A 15240-nucleotide genomic window follows, 5' to 3' on the forward strand; every position below is an offset into this window, starting at 1 on the left:
TGCAAAAACTTCAAAGTTTGGGTTTTTCTTTCTTTGTCTTTTCTTTTTCTTTCTTTCTTTCTTTTTTTTTCCAAATTTTCAAGTGCTACATAAATGCTAGCTGTTATTTTTTTCCAGCTCTAAACCTCAGTTTTTCTTACCTTAGCAAAGTCACTATGTGGAACTCAGTATTCTCTTCTGAAAAAAAAAAAATGTGGGGGGAGGTTGTTAGAAAATTTCGAAGATCTCGCCTAACTAGAAATCCTATAATTTTGCTCTATACTTTTCTCTGGTTATAGTGTTCCCACTCCTCACTCCCTACTCCCACCCCCAACCCCAACCTGGACCAAGTCCTGGCTTATCTTGGAGAACGCGCACGCGTGCATAGGGGAAAAAGGAGGACAAAGGCTTTAAAATCCCAGTGCCCAAATCCCCCACTGCTCCCAAACCCCCACTCCTTTTCCTGCCCTCCAGGCGCGGTTTGGAGATGTGGTAAAGTGGGGGAAAATCCGGAGCATTCCGCCAATGGGAGGCCTTCTCAATGATGTAATGCTTCAACTTGGCGTCCCATTGGTCAGAAACCAACTTGGGTTTCGAGGGGACTAGGGAGGTGGGGCCAGCTGGAAGCAACTCTGCGCTTCTCCCAGGTTCCAGAGCCAAGCCCTATCTTTTTTCTCTTTTCCCAACTACTTTCTGCCATGACTCTGAGCTCAGAGCCTCCCCTCAGTGTGAGGGAAATTAGAACGGATCTTTGATTCGGTAGGCAAAGGCTGATCCAGAGAAAGATTTTGAATTTTGATAGAGATGGAGGGGGACCCCAGTAAAGATGGCTTCTGCGGCCAACGGGTACTTACATATTAGATCGCTTATTTGGGTCAGCCCGACTCTGATGCTAATTTTCACTGAGTCCCAGCCCCGCCCCCTTACTAGCATCTCTGTGTGTTCCCAAGACCCCAATTTAGAGAAGACAGGAGAGGAGACAAAGAGAAACCTGAACTCTCTCCTCCACTCACAGATAAGTCTTTTTTTCCTCCTCAAGGACCTTCCAGGCAGCGTGGTACACTGTGGAAAAGTTATTGGGTCTGGCTTCAAATCCTGGCTCTGACACCTGTATGATAAGTCGTTTCTCCTCTCTGAGTCTCAGTTTCCACTTCTGTAAAGTAAGGGTAATGAAATCTGAACTCCCTAATTCACAGGATAGTTATGAGAAAACTACTAGTCAAACTGTAAGTCAGTATGGAAATATCCATCACCATTACTAGCTTTGTCTCTCTTTTCCCATCCTCAACATAAGACTTCCAGAAGGTCCTGTACTCTGCACGTAACGAAAAAGTTTGTTTGAGGATATGCTCTATTTGGAATTCAAAGCCCTTCATAACCTAGCTCCTCCTACCTTTCCAGTCTTCTTACACCTTACTCTCTCACACGAACTCTTTGATCCGGTGGCACTGGCCTCCGGGTTATTCCGCAAATAAAACACTCCATCTCTTGGCTCAGGGAAGTTTCTCTGACTGTCCCCCACGCCTGGCACACTTTCTGTCAATACTGGGACTACTGAACTCTCTGACTTCCTTCAAGTCCCAACTAAAATCTCACTTTCCACAAGAAGCATCTCCTCTTAATTCTAAGATCTTCCCCCTGTTAATTATTTTCTACTTATCCTGTACATATTTGTTTTCTTGCTGTCTCCCCCATCTCCTTGAGGTCAGGAACTATCTTTTGCCTCATTTTAAAATCCTTAGCACTTTTAGCATGGTGCCTGGCACAGAGCAGGTACTTAACACTTGTTTATTGATTTATCTATAATTAAAATAGATAAGAATTGGGTTAGATTTTATGACCCTTATGGGAAGGGGGTGGGGGAGAGAAGTATGGATCAGAAAGAAGGAGAGGGGAAAGCCAACCTTTCATTATGGTTTTTTTGGGGAAGAGAGAGAGACAGGTTGGGGGAGGAGGAGGAGTTACCTGAGGCACTGAGAGACTAAGTGACTGACTGGTTCTTGGTCACAAAGTTAGTCTACATGGGAGACACAATTTGAATACAGGTCTTCCTAACTCCAAATAATGCCTTGGACTCCAAAACAAAAAGACCAAGAAAAAAAATAAATAACCTTTTCCCCAGTTGTATCCACTTTTCTCAGCAGAGTGCTTGGTTGACCTCTTCGACCAGCTTTGTCAGAGTTGACTGTATAATCACCGAATGTTGTCATTCTTCAGGCATGCCTGACTCTTCATGACATTTGGGGTTTTTCTCAGCAAAGATGGTAGTGTGGTTTGTCATTTCTTTCTCCAGCTTATTTTACAGATGAGGAAACTGAGGCAGAGTTAAGTTAAGTGATTTACCTGGGGTCAAACAGCTACTAAGTGTCTGAGGCCAGATTAAAACAGATTTGATGAGTCAAAGCTGACCAAAAATGGACTTAGCTTCTTTGTAAGGTAGTGAGTTCCTCATCCCTGGACGTATTCAAGTGGAGACTAGATGACTCAACTGTTGGAGATGCTGTATATACCGGTATGGGTTGGACTAGATGAGGGAAAGGCAGGAAAAAAAATGATTAAACACCACTATGTGCCAGAGAAATATCTCACTTGATCTCCTTTCAATAGATGACTGAGATCTTTTCTAGAGATTCTAAGATTCTGGATTTTTACTGTAGTAATAATGGCTGACATTATAATGTAAAGTACAAAGCTCTTTACAATTTCTTACCACACAGATAATATCTCATTTGGTCTTCACAATAACCCTATGAGGCAGAGGCAATTATTATTATCCCCATTATGAATGAGAAAATTGAGGCTCTGTGAGACCAGTGACTTCCACAGGGTATCTGCACAGACAACAAGTGTCTTGGGCAGGACCTGACCCTGCAATACCTTCCTGTCTTCAGGTCTACCCATCTATCCATCATCACCCAAACCCTCTAGAGAACTTAGGTGTGCTGGGCTGTTCCTGGGGAGGAGGCTCGTCTAGGGTCTCTGTCCCTCCACTGTCGAAATCACCCTTTAAGACCTAATTTGCCCTGGGTCATTAAACTCTCATTCTATGGAAGTACCAGCCAATTCTTTCCTTTCTCATTTAAATGACAATTGGATACAGACTAGGTGAAAGACAGTTCGAACCTCTCTCCCATTTCCCCTCCCTCCCTGCCCTCATCCACCAGTCATCCACCAGCACAGGGCTGGGTATGGGGACAGGACCATTTGATACACTCAGATTTTCTTCTTGTGGAACCACCTGTAGGAAGAAATGGAGAAAAATTGAGGGAGAAAGAAAAGGATTGTAGGCAAGGAGAGGAGAAAAAAAGAGGGTCAAGAGGCAGCATAATGCGGAAAGAGACATGGGCTTGGGATGCAGAAGATCCAAGTTTGTACTCCAGCCTGGCCATTTGATTAACTACTCTGCGCTCAGTTTCCCTCATTGGCAAAAAGAGAGAGAAAAGAAAGAGAAGAGAAAGATTGGGATGGGGGAGGAGGGTAGAGGAAAGGAATTGATGGATAGACTAGAAAGTTCTAAGCTTTAGAGAAGAATATGTTTCTGTAGCTGAAATGTGAAATGTAGCTTTTGCAAACTCAGCACTTGGCCCCTAGCCTCCCAGTCTTCCCCTCCTCCTCTCACCCCAAGTAGGCCTGAAGAATAAAGGGCCCTTCCAGCCAGGCTGTAAATAACAGGAGGCAGAAGCCCCAATCTCCGCTTGGATCATAAAACATAAACCAGTTTTTGCACTTCTCTCTCCCAGAGGGGGTGGGGCGTGCTTGGGGGTGGGGGATGGGAGAGGCTTGGGGGCTCTGGCTTGAAAAGACGGGAAGAGCTGCCTGGGAGGGCTCAATGAAACTGTCCTGGAAAGCTATAGGCTTCCCCTTGGGCCTGGGTTGGTGGGGGGCCATTGGATCATGAGTCCCCCCCAATCCCGAATATTTCATGTTCTTCCATCTCTGGCCTCAGTGACTGAGATTCTATCTATTTTCACAACATCTAATGCCATGACTTATTAACTGTTCAACCCTATGCAAGTCACAGGGCTGGTGGAGAACTCATACTCTTAAGGAAATGAAGCAACAGAGAGGTTAAGTGACTTCCCCAGGGTCACACAAGGGTCTGAGGAAGGACTCACATCCAGGTCTTCCTAACTACAAGTCCAGGACTCTGTTCATGATGCCTCACCTCCACCCCACAGTTGTCTGAGCCTCAGTCTCCTCATGTGCCAAATGGGGATGATCATCACTTTGCTACCAACCTCATAGAGGTGTTTCCAGAAAAATACTAGAAAAGTCTGAGTTACCATTATAATTTGAAGACATCCCTTTCAAAAGATACTTTTCCTGTATGTTACCTGTCCCCCAGGGACTTCCATCTGATGTAGACAAGTAGCTGTAGCAAACCTGGTAAGAACCAGGCCTCTTACCTCCCACTCTAGCACCTGCCCCAACACCTCCAAGACCCCTTAGGAGAAGAGACATAGACAAGCTAAAGTGAGTCTGGAAGAAAAGGACCAGGAGGGAAGACAGCCTGGAGAGCCCCCACCCCAGGAGAACTGGCTGAAGCTCCTGGAAGCTTGTCCGGAAGAAGGGAAGACCTGGAGGGACCCAACAACTGTCTAAGCATCTGAAGGGCTCTTACAAGGGAGAGGGAGCACACCTGCTCTGTTTGGCCCTGGAGACCAGAACCTGGACCATGGAAGCTGCAAACACTAATGTAAGCTTAATGGTAGGAAATGCCTTCTAATGTTAGGAGCTGTCCAAAAGGAGAATGGGAAGGAGGGAAGGAAGGAAGGAAGGAAGGAAGGAAGGAAGGAAGGAAGGAAGGAAGGAAAGATTAACTGCTTACTGTGTGCCAGGCACCAAGGATACAAAGACAAGCAAAAAGAAAGACAGTCCTTACCCTCAAGAAGTTTATACTCTAGCATGTGTGTGTGTATGTGTGTGTGTGTGTGTGTGTGTGTGTGCGTGTGAACACATGAAAGATGGCTGAGAAGCTGGAGTGGGGGTAGAGAAGCAGGAAGGTGCACTGATCAAGGGCATGGCTTTGAAGGGTCCAAGCCAGGTTCTTCTCTTCCAGGTGGCAGTGTGGTGGCACTGTGACTAGAGTACCCTACATGAAATCAGGCAAGTTGATCCTCCTGAGTTCAGATCTGATCTCAGACACTTACTAACTGAATGACCCTGGGCAAGTCACTTAACCCTATTGGCCTCAGTTTCCTCATCTGTAAAATGAGCTGTAGAAAGATATGGTAAACCACTCCAGGATCTTTGCCAAGAAAACCCCAAATGGGGTCAGGAAGAGTGAGACATGACTGAACACCACAGAACAAGAACATTACAGAGCAGGAAAGGATCTTAGAGATTACTGAGGCCATCATTTTATACATGAAGAAACTGAGACCTGGAAAGGTGGAGCAACTTGCCATTGGATCACAAGGATTGCTATCTTTGTAGGTTTGCCACTTACTAGTGGCAAGTCAGGATTTGAACCCAGGTCCTTTGATGCCAAATCTGGTGCTTTTTGGCATGTTGAGCTGAAATCTGCCTCCCTTCAATATCCACCCCTTGACCCTAGCTCTGTCCTCTGAGGCCAAGAAGAGCAGGTTTATTCTAGCCTTTATTCATGAAAGCTCTTGGTCCCAGAGCTAACAAGAGTCTCCTGTACCACCCTCTCCTCAGCAATCCCTATTAAGGAAGCCTCCGGCTTTGACTCCTGAGTTCTCAGGGTCTCCTAGGCAGGGCTTGATGCCCAAGCCAAGCCCACAGATCCCTCCTTAATTATCAGTTCAGTCCCTGGGCCTGGCAGTACATGGATATATGTAGACTGTGCATCCTTTCCTCCCCACCTCTGTTGTGAGACAGCTGGTACCCTCCCTGGGGATCCTTTGACCTTTGTTCCAGACGCCCACCAAGACCTGCTGGGAATATCTCTGAGAAGGGGGAAAGCCATTAAATGCCTGACAACAAATGTCAGGACCAGCTCCTAGAAAATCTGCAGGCCCAAAAAAGCAGGTGCCTCAGAAACTCATGCTCTGCCACTGACCTGTCTTCTGACCTTGAGCAGATTGTTTCCTTCTTTGGGCCTCAGTTTCCTCATTTGTAAAATATAGACTCAATGATGTCTAAGATCCCCTTGCCTCTAATGCCCCATGGCTCTCTGACACTTGTCCCAACTCTGTCAAAGACTTGCTGTGTTGACCTTAGGAGATCCCCTTCCTCTCTCTGAGTCTTGGTTTTCCCATTTGTAAAATGGGACCCATAAGAATTTTATGTCATCAGCAAATGATGATTGAACACCCATTTCAGGAGCACTTTACAAGTTATGAAGTGTTTTCCTCATAACAGCCTAAGGAGGCTCTAGTGCAAATATGAGCATCCCTACTTCATAGATGGGAAAATATAGAGAATTAGTGAGCAGAAATGACCTGCCTGAGGTCACACCAGTGCCCAAGCAGCTAGCTAGTCACACCTAGGATGTCTAAGTCTCAATTAGATATCTCACTGCAGCATCTTCACTGAAAATCTGGGAGGGGCCTAGCTCTCTTTTAGACCTTTCGGCTGGGGCGGGGAGGGAGCAGAGGTCCCATTCAGGAGAAAGAGGCAGGAAACAAGGAAGGAAAGGAACAAGAGCTTATTAAATGCTTATGTGCCAGGGACTATGTTAAGTTCTTTGCAAATATCATCTCCTTTGATCCTCACAACAACCCTAGGAGATATGTGCTTTTATTTTTTCCATTTTATAATTGAGGAAACTGAGACAGACAGAGGTTAAGTGACCTGACAAGGGTCATGTAGCTAGGAAGTATTTGAGGCTGTATTTGAGCTCAGGCCTTCCTGACTCCAAGCCCAGCATTCTATCCACTGTCCCATCCTGCCTCTGCAAAAAAAGAATAGATTTCCATTTAGCTTCAGAGAGCCAACACAAACAGACCCACGAAATTAAAGAAACTATCCAAAAAGCAGCATAAATTATTGTAAAAAAAAATAATGAGTTCTCCATCACCAGTGGTCTTCAGATGGCTACTGGGCAACCTACTATAAGGGACAGTGTAAAGATTCTTGCTTACAGTTTGAACCAGATGCCCTCAGAAGTTCTGTTAAACAAGAGAAGAATTTAGGGCTGGATTCTGGGGGTACAAACAGTAAGGATAAGGAAGGACAAAAACTCCTTCACACACCCTCCCCTTGCATAAGGCCTCTTTCTGGAAGCCAAGAAGGGATCAGAGTTGACTCCCCTGGTCGGTGCTCCCTGAGGCAGAGAGATACTAAGCCAGCTGTACTTGCTCAGAACCCCAATTACTGTTGATGAAATTAGCAAACAAACTTTAAATAAAAGACTTTATCCAAGTGTCATTTAAATGCTAATTAATAAGCACTCAGTCATCTGGGGTAAGCAGGATTTCAGTGAATTCTTGGCAGGCTCAAAGTGGAAAGAACCCTACCCTGGCTGCTGGGAGACCTGGGATCCAAAACCAACTTTGAGATTGACTCACAGTGTGATAAATTAATTCTGTCCCCTCTTGGAACCTCAGTTTCTTCATCTGTAAAACAAGTGGGTTGGTGTCTAAGAGCCTTTGTAGATCTGACAGAATCTCAAAGCTAGAAGAAAGCTCAATCCAATCCATTGCTGAATAGAACAGATTAGATGACCCTAAAATACCTGTCAATTCAAAATCTATGTCACTATGAGCTTAATGGTTAGGAAGACTTTGTTTATCTCAACCCTAAATATATCCAACATTCCCAGTTCTGCCCTCTGGGCCCAATCAAAACAGGTAGACTCTCTTCCATGTAATAGACCTTGAAAACTTTGAAAACAGCTCACCAATCTGTTCCCCCTCCATACTCCTAGGGCCCAGAGTCTTATTTTCTCCAGACTCAAACATCTCCAGTTCTTTCCACTCATCCTCTACCTTCACTCTCCAGGATACTTCCCCTGGACACAGTCCAGCCTAGAAATTTTCTCTCTAATATGTAGTACCCAGAACTGAAGGGTTAACCAGAACAGAGAATAATGGGTCCATCACCTCACTTGTTCTAAATATCATAATAATAATGGTAAGTTCTTTAATTTGAAAAGGCTACAAGCCAAGACCAAAGTGGAGGGAGTGTTGGTGCATGATTTTCTGTTTGCAGATGATTGTGCACTCAATGCAGTATCTGAAACTGAGATGCAACAAAGTATGGATCAAGTCTCTGCTGCCTGTGCTCATTTTGGCCTAATAATTAACATCAAGAAAACACAGGTGCTCCATCAACCACCACCACACCCTCTATATGTGGAACCATCAATTACAACAAATGGAGAAGTTTTGAATGCTGTGGATGAGTTCACTTACCTTGGTAGTGTACTTTCCAGGGATGTACACATTGACAGTGAGGTTGACATATGCATTGCCGGAGCTAGCTCAGTGTATGGGAGGCTCTGAAGAAAAGTTTGGGAGAGAAGAGGTATTAGACTGACTACCAAACTGAAGGTCTACAGAGCCATTGTGCTGACCTCGTTGTTGTATGCTTGTGAAACATGGACAGTCTACCAGCACCATGCCAGGAAACTGGATAGCTTCCAGTTGAACTGTCTTAGGAAGATTCTGAGGATCACCTGGCAGGATAAGGTACCAGACACAGAAGTCCTTGCTCGAGCCGAACTGCCAAACATTCAAACTATGCACAACTCTGATGGGTTGGCCACATTGTTCGAATGCAAAAGGTACGCTTGCCAAAAAGACTATTTAATGGAGAACTCACATGGATGGGGCAGGCGATCACATGGTGCTCAGAAGAGATACAAGCACACTCCCCATCACACTATTAACTCATATTGAACTTTTAGTCCACTAAGAACTTCAGATTTTTATCACATGAATTGAAATCCAGCCACATATCTCTCTCATTTAACACTTGTACAGATGATTTAAAAAAAAAAAAGTGGAAGACTTCATATTTATCAGCATTAAATTTCATTTTCTTAAATTCATCCCATCATTCTAACCTGTCAGGATCTTTGATGGATCCAAATTCTGTCATCCAAAGTGTCAGATATTTCTCCCAACTTTATATCATCAGCCATTTTGGCAAGCATGCCATCTATGACTTTGTTCAAGTCATTGCTTAAAAATGAAAGAAAGAAACAGGTCCCAAACAGCCCACGATAGATGTTCTTTCAGCTTGGCACAGAGTGACACATTAATCACTGCTCTTAGGAGTTAGGCCATTCAGTCAGTCAAATCCTCATACCTGAACTAATCTACATTTCTGCATCTTGCCCACAAAAATACCACTATCTAAATGGCTTGCTGGAATCCAAGTACAATCATGTCTGCATGTTACTTTCTCAATCTACCAGTCTAAATCAAAATAGGAAATGATTTTATTCTGGCATGTCTTTTTCCTAAAGAACCAATGGCGGTTTCTAGTGATCACCTGTTCCCATTTTGTTATATCTGATGTAGCTAACACAGTTCTGACCTAAAGACAGAAAATGTGGCTTCATGTCCTGATTCTACAATTAAATGTCTTCAGCTTTTTAATCCTGTTTCCCCCTTTGTAAAATGAGCTGCTTAGATTAAATGACCTACAAAGCCCTTTCCAGCTCTAATATTCTATGAGATTTTCTTTGTAAGGAAGAAATCTTAGCAGGAAGTATGTGAAAGACTGTTCAGGGAGGTTCACAAGAGTTGATTGTTAAATTTTCAGTGTGAGCATTAACACCATGGAAATCAAAAATGTCACAAGTTGATTTATTGTTTTGTCACATTTATTGTTTTGTTTAGTGTCTAGACTTAAGAAAGTGATGGTGGCACAGTGGATAGACCACTGGGCCTGGAGTCAGGAAGGAAGGAAAGAAGGAAGGAAGGGAGGGAGGGAGACCACTGGTCCTGGAGTCAGGCAAACCTGAATTCAAATCCAATCTCAGATACTTCCTAGCGGTGTGACCCTGGGCAAGTCACTTAATCCTGTTTACCTCAGTTTCTTCATCTACAAAATGAGTTGAAGAAGGAAATGACAAACCATTACTATCTTTGCTAAGAAAACCCGAAATAGAGTGATGAAGAATCAGAGGCAACCAACAACAAGTAAATTAGTAATGCAGATGAAATTTTAAAGTGTGTCATTCTTTTCAAGACCTACTTATCAAATATTTGCCGGTGCATTATTACCTTTATGTAGAATGAAGAATTTCCTCCCGCTAGATGAATCTGGATTGTAAATGTGCATTTTTTTCTCAGACTCTCTTAAAGCAAGACATACCTTAATGTATCTGAGACAATTGTCCTCTCTTCCTCCAAGAAAAACCAACCCAGATTCATCTTTGGGTCCACCTGTCCCTGGACTGAAAAGGTCAAGAGAAGAAAGATCCACTCAATGACCCCCTGGGAAGGAGGCAAGTATCACAGGCACAACAAAAAGCAGGAAACTGAGACCTAAAGAGGGGAAGCGGCCGATTCAAGGTCACAGAACACAGAATCAGTAATAGAAACCAGACCTCCTGACTTTCATCCTGTGGCTCCTGTCACTGTAAGATCTCCCAACCTGAGATGAGGTGGGAAATGATCAGATTTCCATTAAAGTCAGAAGGTGAGAGTTAGCTTCCTCCACCACACCCTAGCCTTTTTCTTCTTCCTCTAGGCCCCAAGGCAATTTCTGGGAGGATCTGAAGATCCCTGGGTTTCTCTGTTAAATCTCCAATCCCAAGATTAGAATTAACTAATGTGTGTGACACCCCCAGAGAGTTGGGAAATAGCTTCATTAATCCCCAGAGATGGCAGGATAAAGGGTTTACTCCTTTGAGATCCAGGCAACTTTAGGGAGATAAGATTTTCTTAGAACATTAGAGCCAGAAAGGCTATTTGAAACTATCTAGTCCAGCTTGGTATATTTGGAAAGAGTACTGGAGTGAAGGCTGGTGGGGGAAGGGGACTGGGTTCAGTTCAAATTCTACTCATGTGACTTGGCTAAATCACTTGTTCTCTGTCAGATAAGAGTTCCAAATTAGATCATCTCGATAGCAAGATGTTGTTGGTCAGGTTCCTTACAGCTTTGAAAATTATTACCTGATCATTGTACAGATGGGTAAGGGAACTGAGGTCCATAGAGGGGAAGCAATTAGCCCAAGGATGCACAGACAGGCATAGACAAAGCCAGGGGTAGCACTCCAGTCTTCTGAATCCCAGTCACAGAAAGATTTGACATTCCTGAAACTCCAAAGCCCTTTATTACATTCAAATTTACCTGTCCTCCATCCTGAAATACACACGCAGCCCTCTGCCTAGAGTAGAAGAGAAGGAAAGGAGGGAAATCAGGGAAGGGGGTCAGGATTAGTGACTAAGAGAGGAACCCCTGTAATCAGGATCACCCAGGAGCAAGCAGGAAGCTCTGATTGAACAGGATGGTTCATTCTTAGCTATTGTAAGAGTTAGGAGGGCAAATCAAAACAACTCTGAAGTACCACATCACACCTATCAGATCTGCTAACATGACAAAACAGGAAAATAATAAATGTTGGAGAAAATGTGAGAGAGTTGGAACACTAATTCATTGTTGGTAGAGCTGTGAGCTCATCCAACCATTCGGGAGAGCAACGTGGAACTATGCCCAAAGGGCTATAAAAATGTGCATGCCCTTTGACACAGTAATACTGCTTCTAGGGCTGTATCCCAAAGAGATCATAATATTAGGGAAAGTACAAAAATATGTATAGCAACTCTTTTTGTGGTGACCAAGAACTGGAAATCAAGGGGATGGCCATCAATTGGGGAATGGCTAAATAAATTGTGGTACATGAATGTAATGGAATACTATTGTGCTATAAGAAATGACGAAGAGGCAGACTTAAGAAAAATCTGGATAGTTTTATATGAACTGATGCTGAATGAAATGAGCAAAACCAGGAGAACATTGTACACAGTAACAACCACAGTGTGCAAGGACTGTTTCTGATAGACTTAACCTTTCCCAGCAATGCAAGGACCTAAAACATTTCCAAAGGACTAATGATGCAAAATGTCATCCACATGCAGAGAAAGAACTATGAAGTCAGAATGCAGAATGAAGCAGACTATTTTCTCTTGTGTTATGTTTGGTTTTGTTTCATTTTCTCATGCTTTCTCTCATTCGTTTTAATATGTCTATGCAACATGACTAATTTGAAAATGTGTTTAATAAGAATGTTTGAGTAGAGCCCATATAAGATTGCATGCCTTTGTCACTGACTAGTCATGTTAGCAAGTGACTGAATATCTCAGGGTCTCCATTTCCTCATCTGCAACATGATGAGGTTGAACTCATCAGTTTCTAAGACCCCTGCCAGCTCTAAATCTAGAATCCTAAACTGAAGGTTTGGACAGATAGAGATATCTGTTAGGTGTAGACAAATGAATAAGGAATTTTATTCTGAGGTCTTTCTTGAACTTTGAAAAAAAAATCAGAACGGAAAAAAATGTTCTCAGTTTCCTCCAGTTTTTCATATCTACGAATATACTCTGGAAGGCAACAGAGTAGGCTGGGAGACTAATTCATTGCATGACCTTAGGCAAGCCTTTCTCCCCCCTGTCTCCAGGCCTCAGTTCTTCCATCAACGAAATGAGAGCCTGGAAATCAATCACACCCAAGTGCCCTTCCCACTCTGCGTTCTCTATGCTAAGGGCCCTTTTCAGCTCCGATGATCTATAATCCATATAAAACATGATGATTTTCTGAGTAAACCTGGTTATCCATTATATGTTTTGTGTTTCTAAGCTACCAATGGTTCTTTTAGGTTATAAAAAGAAAAGATGCCTGAAGAAAAAGGAAGTAGAGAATTTCCAGTTTTCCCTTTTTTCCTATCCCCCATCTCCTCTCCTATCCTGCCCCACCTCCCACAAATGCTTAAAATCTTTCATACACAACAGAGAAATCTGTGTATCTCTGGGACAGAGGAAAGCAGGCAGCCCTTGGGGGCTCAGCTCCAGCCTCCTCTTCTCCCTCAAGTCTTACTACCAGGACTCTACTCAGGTAGCCTGCACAGAGTCAAGCCTGCCTCCATGATCTGGTAACTGCTCTTTCCATAAGAAGACAAAGACAAGCCTTGATTTAAACACACACACACACACACACACACACACACACACACACACACACACACACACTGGGAAAACTGGATTAAACAAGTGAAACATGTCAGTCCATCTGTTGTCATCTGTGTGACTATTTCTGTGTGTGTCCAGGTCTAGGAATGTGTGTGTATTTCCATCTCTGTGTCTGTGTGTTTATCTGCATCTTTCTAAGGAGGTGTCTGGCTCCATGTGTTCCATCTGTGTTTAGTTACACATATGTCAAATTTCTTTGTGTTTCTCTGCATGTATGCCTGTGTTATTGCATGTACCTAGATGTTTACTTCCATTCTTGCATCTGCTCTGTATGTAGTTCTATGTGCGTGTACAACTAAACTGTTATGCACCCCAGAAAGAGCGAAGTCTCCAAGAAAGAAAGTACCACCTTCCCCTTGCATGCTCATACATGGGCACACATGCATACACACACACACACACACGATAATAGGAGGGGCACAAGGCAGGGGACTGAACAAAGAGAACTGAGAGATTAGGATGGGATAGGACAGGAGAGGAGAGGAAAGGAGAGGAGAGGAGAGGAGAGGAGAGGAGAGGAGAGGAGAGGAGAGGAGATGATAGATAGGATGGGGAAGAAAGAAAAGGAAAGAATGAGAAGATGAAAGAAGACAAAGAAAGAAGAGAAAAAGAATACACCACAACAAAGAAAGAAAGGGAGAGAAAGAAAGAAAAAGAGAAAAAAGAGGCAGAAAAAGAGATGAAAGAGAGAAGGAAAGTGGATGGGGGAGGGAGAGAGATAAGCAGAGACAGAATAAGAAAGAGGAGAAAGGAGATAAAAAATGAAATGGAAGGGTAGGGGAAAAGGAGAATGATGGAGATATAAAAGAAAGGAAAGGAGGAAGGAAAGGAAGCCAGGTAAAGAAAAAGAGGCAAAAGAGGAAAAGGAAGAGGAAAGATGGGGGAAAGAGGAATGGAAGGAAGGAAGGATGGAAGGAAGGAAGGAGAAATGGGGAGTGAAAGATAGAGAGACAAAGACAAAGAGGAGGAGAGGGGAAGGGAGAAAAGAGGAAGAAAAATAAGGGAGGGAAAGTAAAGGGAGGAGAGAGGACAAAAGAAGAAGAAAGAAAAGGGGAGAGGAGAGAAGGGGAGAAGAATAGGGGAGGGAATAGGAAAGGAGTGGATGAGAGAAAAGAGGAGGAAAGAAGAAAGGGGAGGGTAGAAGAGGAGTGGGGAGGGAAGAGAAGGGAAGGGAGGAGAGAGGAGAGGATGGGAGGGCAGGGCAGAGGAAAGGAAGAGAAGAGGGGAGAGAGAAGGAGGGAAAGAAAAATGAAAGCAAGAAACTAGACAGTGAGAAGCCAGTCCAACTACAGGAGTATGTATGAGAATGATGTCTTTGCTGGCATAGTTGATCCCTCCTGAAATGCCCTCCCTCCCCTCCGACTCCTCTTCTCCCTCAGAGCCCTTCTTGAGACCCACCTCAAAAACCTTCCCTAAGAGTTCTATTTACCAAACAATTTCTCTCTCCCTCCTCTGAGTTTATTGGAGCTGCTGCCTTTTCCACAGAATGTGAAGAGCATGACAGAAGCCTCTCATTTGTGAACTCAGAAAATCTGCTTTTCTCCACTGTTCTTCGAGGAATCTCACCTCTACTCCGTCTACTAACCTGGTAGTTCTAAGAGGACAGGAACCTTCTCTGGTCAACTCCTGTCTCCCTTGCAGCCCTTTGTCCTGAGCAGGGGAAGAAAAATAGGAGAGGAGGGCTCAGGGTAGACATGCCATCATAGGTTGTAGCCCTGGGGACCTCCCCCTACATACAACACTAACACACACTCACACGTGGAACCCCTAGAAAGGCTGCCCCAGTTTCAAGGTACTCTGTGGTACTCTGTGACTCTTCAAGTCATAGCTCACAAGCCCCAACCAATGTATTTACTTTTATTGAGTCAGAAGATATAGTTGGTTCAAAGCAAAGGAATTTCATTAAAAACACAGTAAGAAAGGTAACAATAGGAAAAAGTGGGCATATCCTCCCCAAAATACATGGATCATCAATGGGAAGAGTGGACATACCTAGGAAACATGGTTGGAGAAGCACACGCCTCCTTAGAGACTTGGAGGGCCAAGGTACCCACATAGAGAGCATACACTTGAGGGCACATAGGTAAGGTCCCATGTGACAAGGCACACATCTAAGGGGGTCACACATGGGGAATATGTGGGAGCAGAACAC

At 43.8% G+C, this 15240-nt stretch overlaps 1 long non-coding RNA gene across 1 annotated transcript; it reads right to left on the reverse strand.

Moving 5' to 3' along the window:
• Window positions 1–1241: 1241 nt before the first annotated feature.
• LOC140498171 (uncharacterized) lies at window positions 1242–3556 on the reverse strand. The gene is made up of 3 exons (XR_011965012.1): window positions 3141–3556; window positions 2091–2503; window positions 1242–1294 (listed from the first exon to the last, which is right to left on the reverse strand). It is a non-coding gene; the product is annotated as an uncharacterized lncRNA (long non-coding RNA).
• Window positions 3557–15240: the final 11684 nt, after the last annotated feature.

Source organism: Notamacropus eugenii, chromosome 4 (assembly GCF_028372415.1).
Source record: "Notamacropus eugenii isolate mMacEug1 chromosome 4, mMacEug1.pri_v2, whole genome shotgun sequence".
NCBI lineage: Eukaryota > Metazoa > Chordata > Mammalia > Diprotodontia > Macropodidae > Notamacropus > Notamacropus eugenii.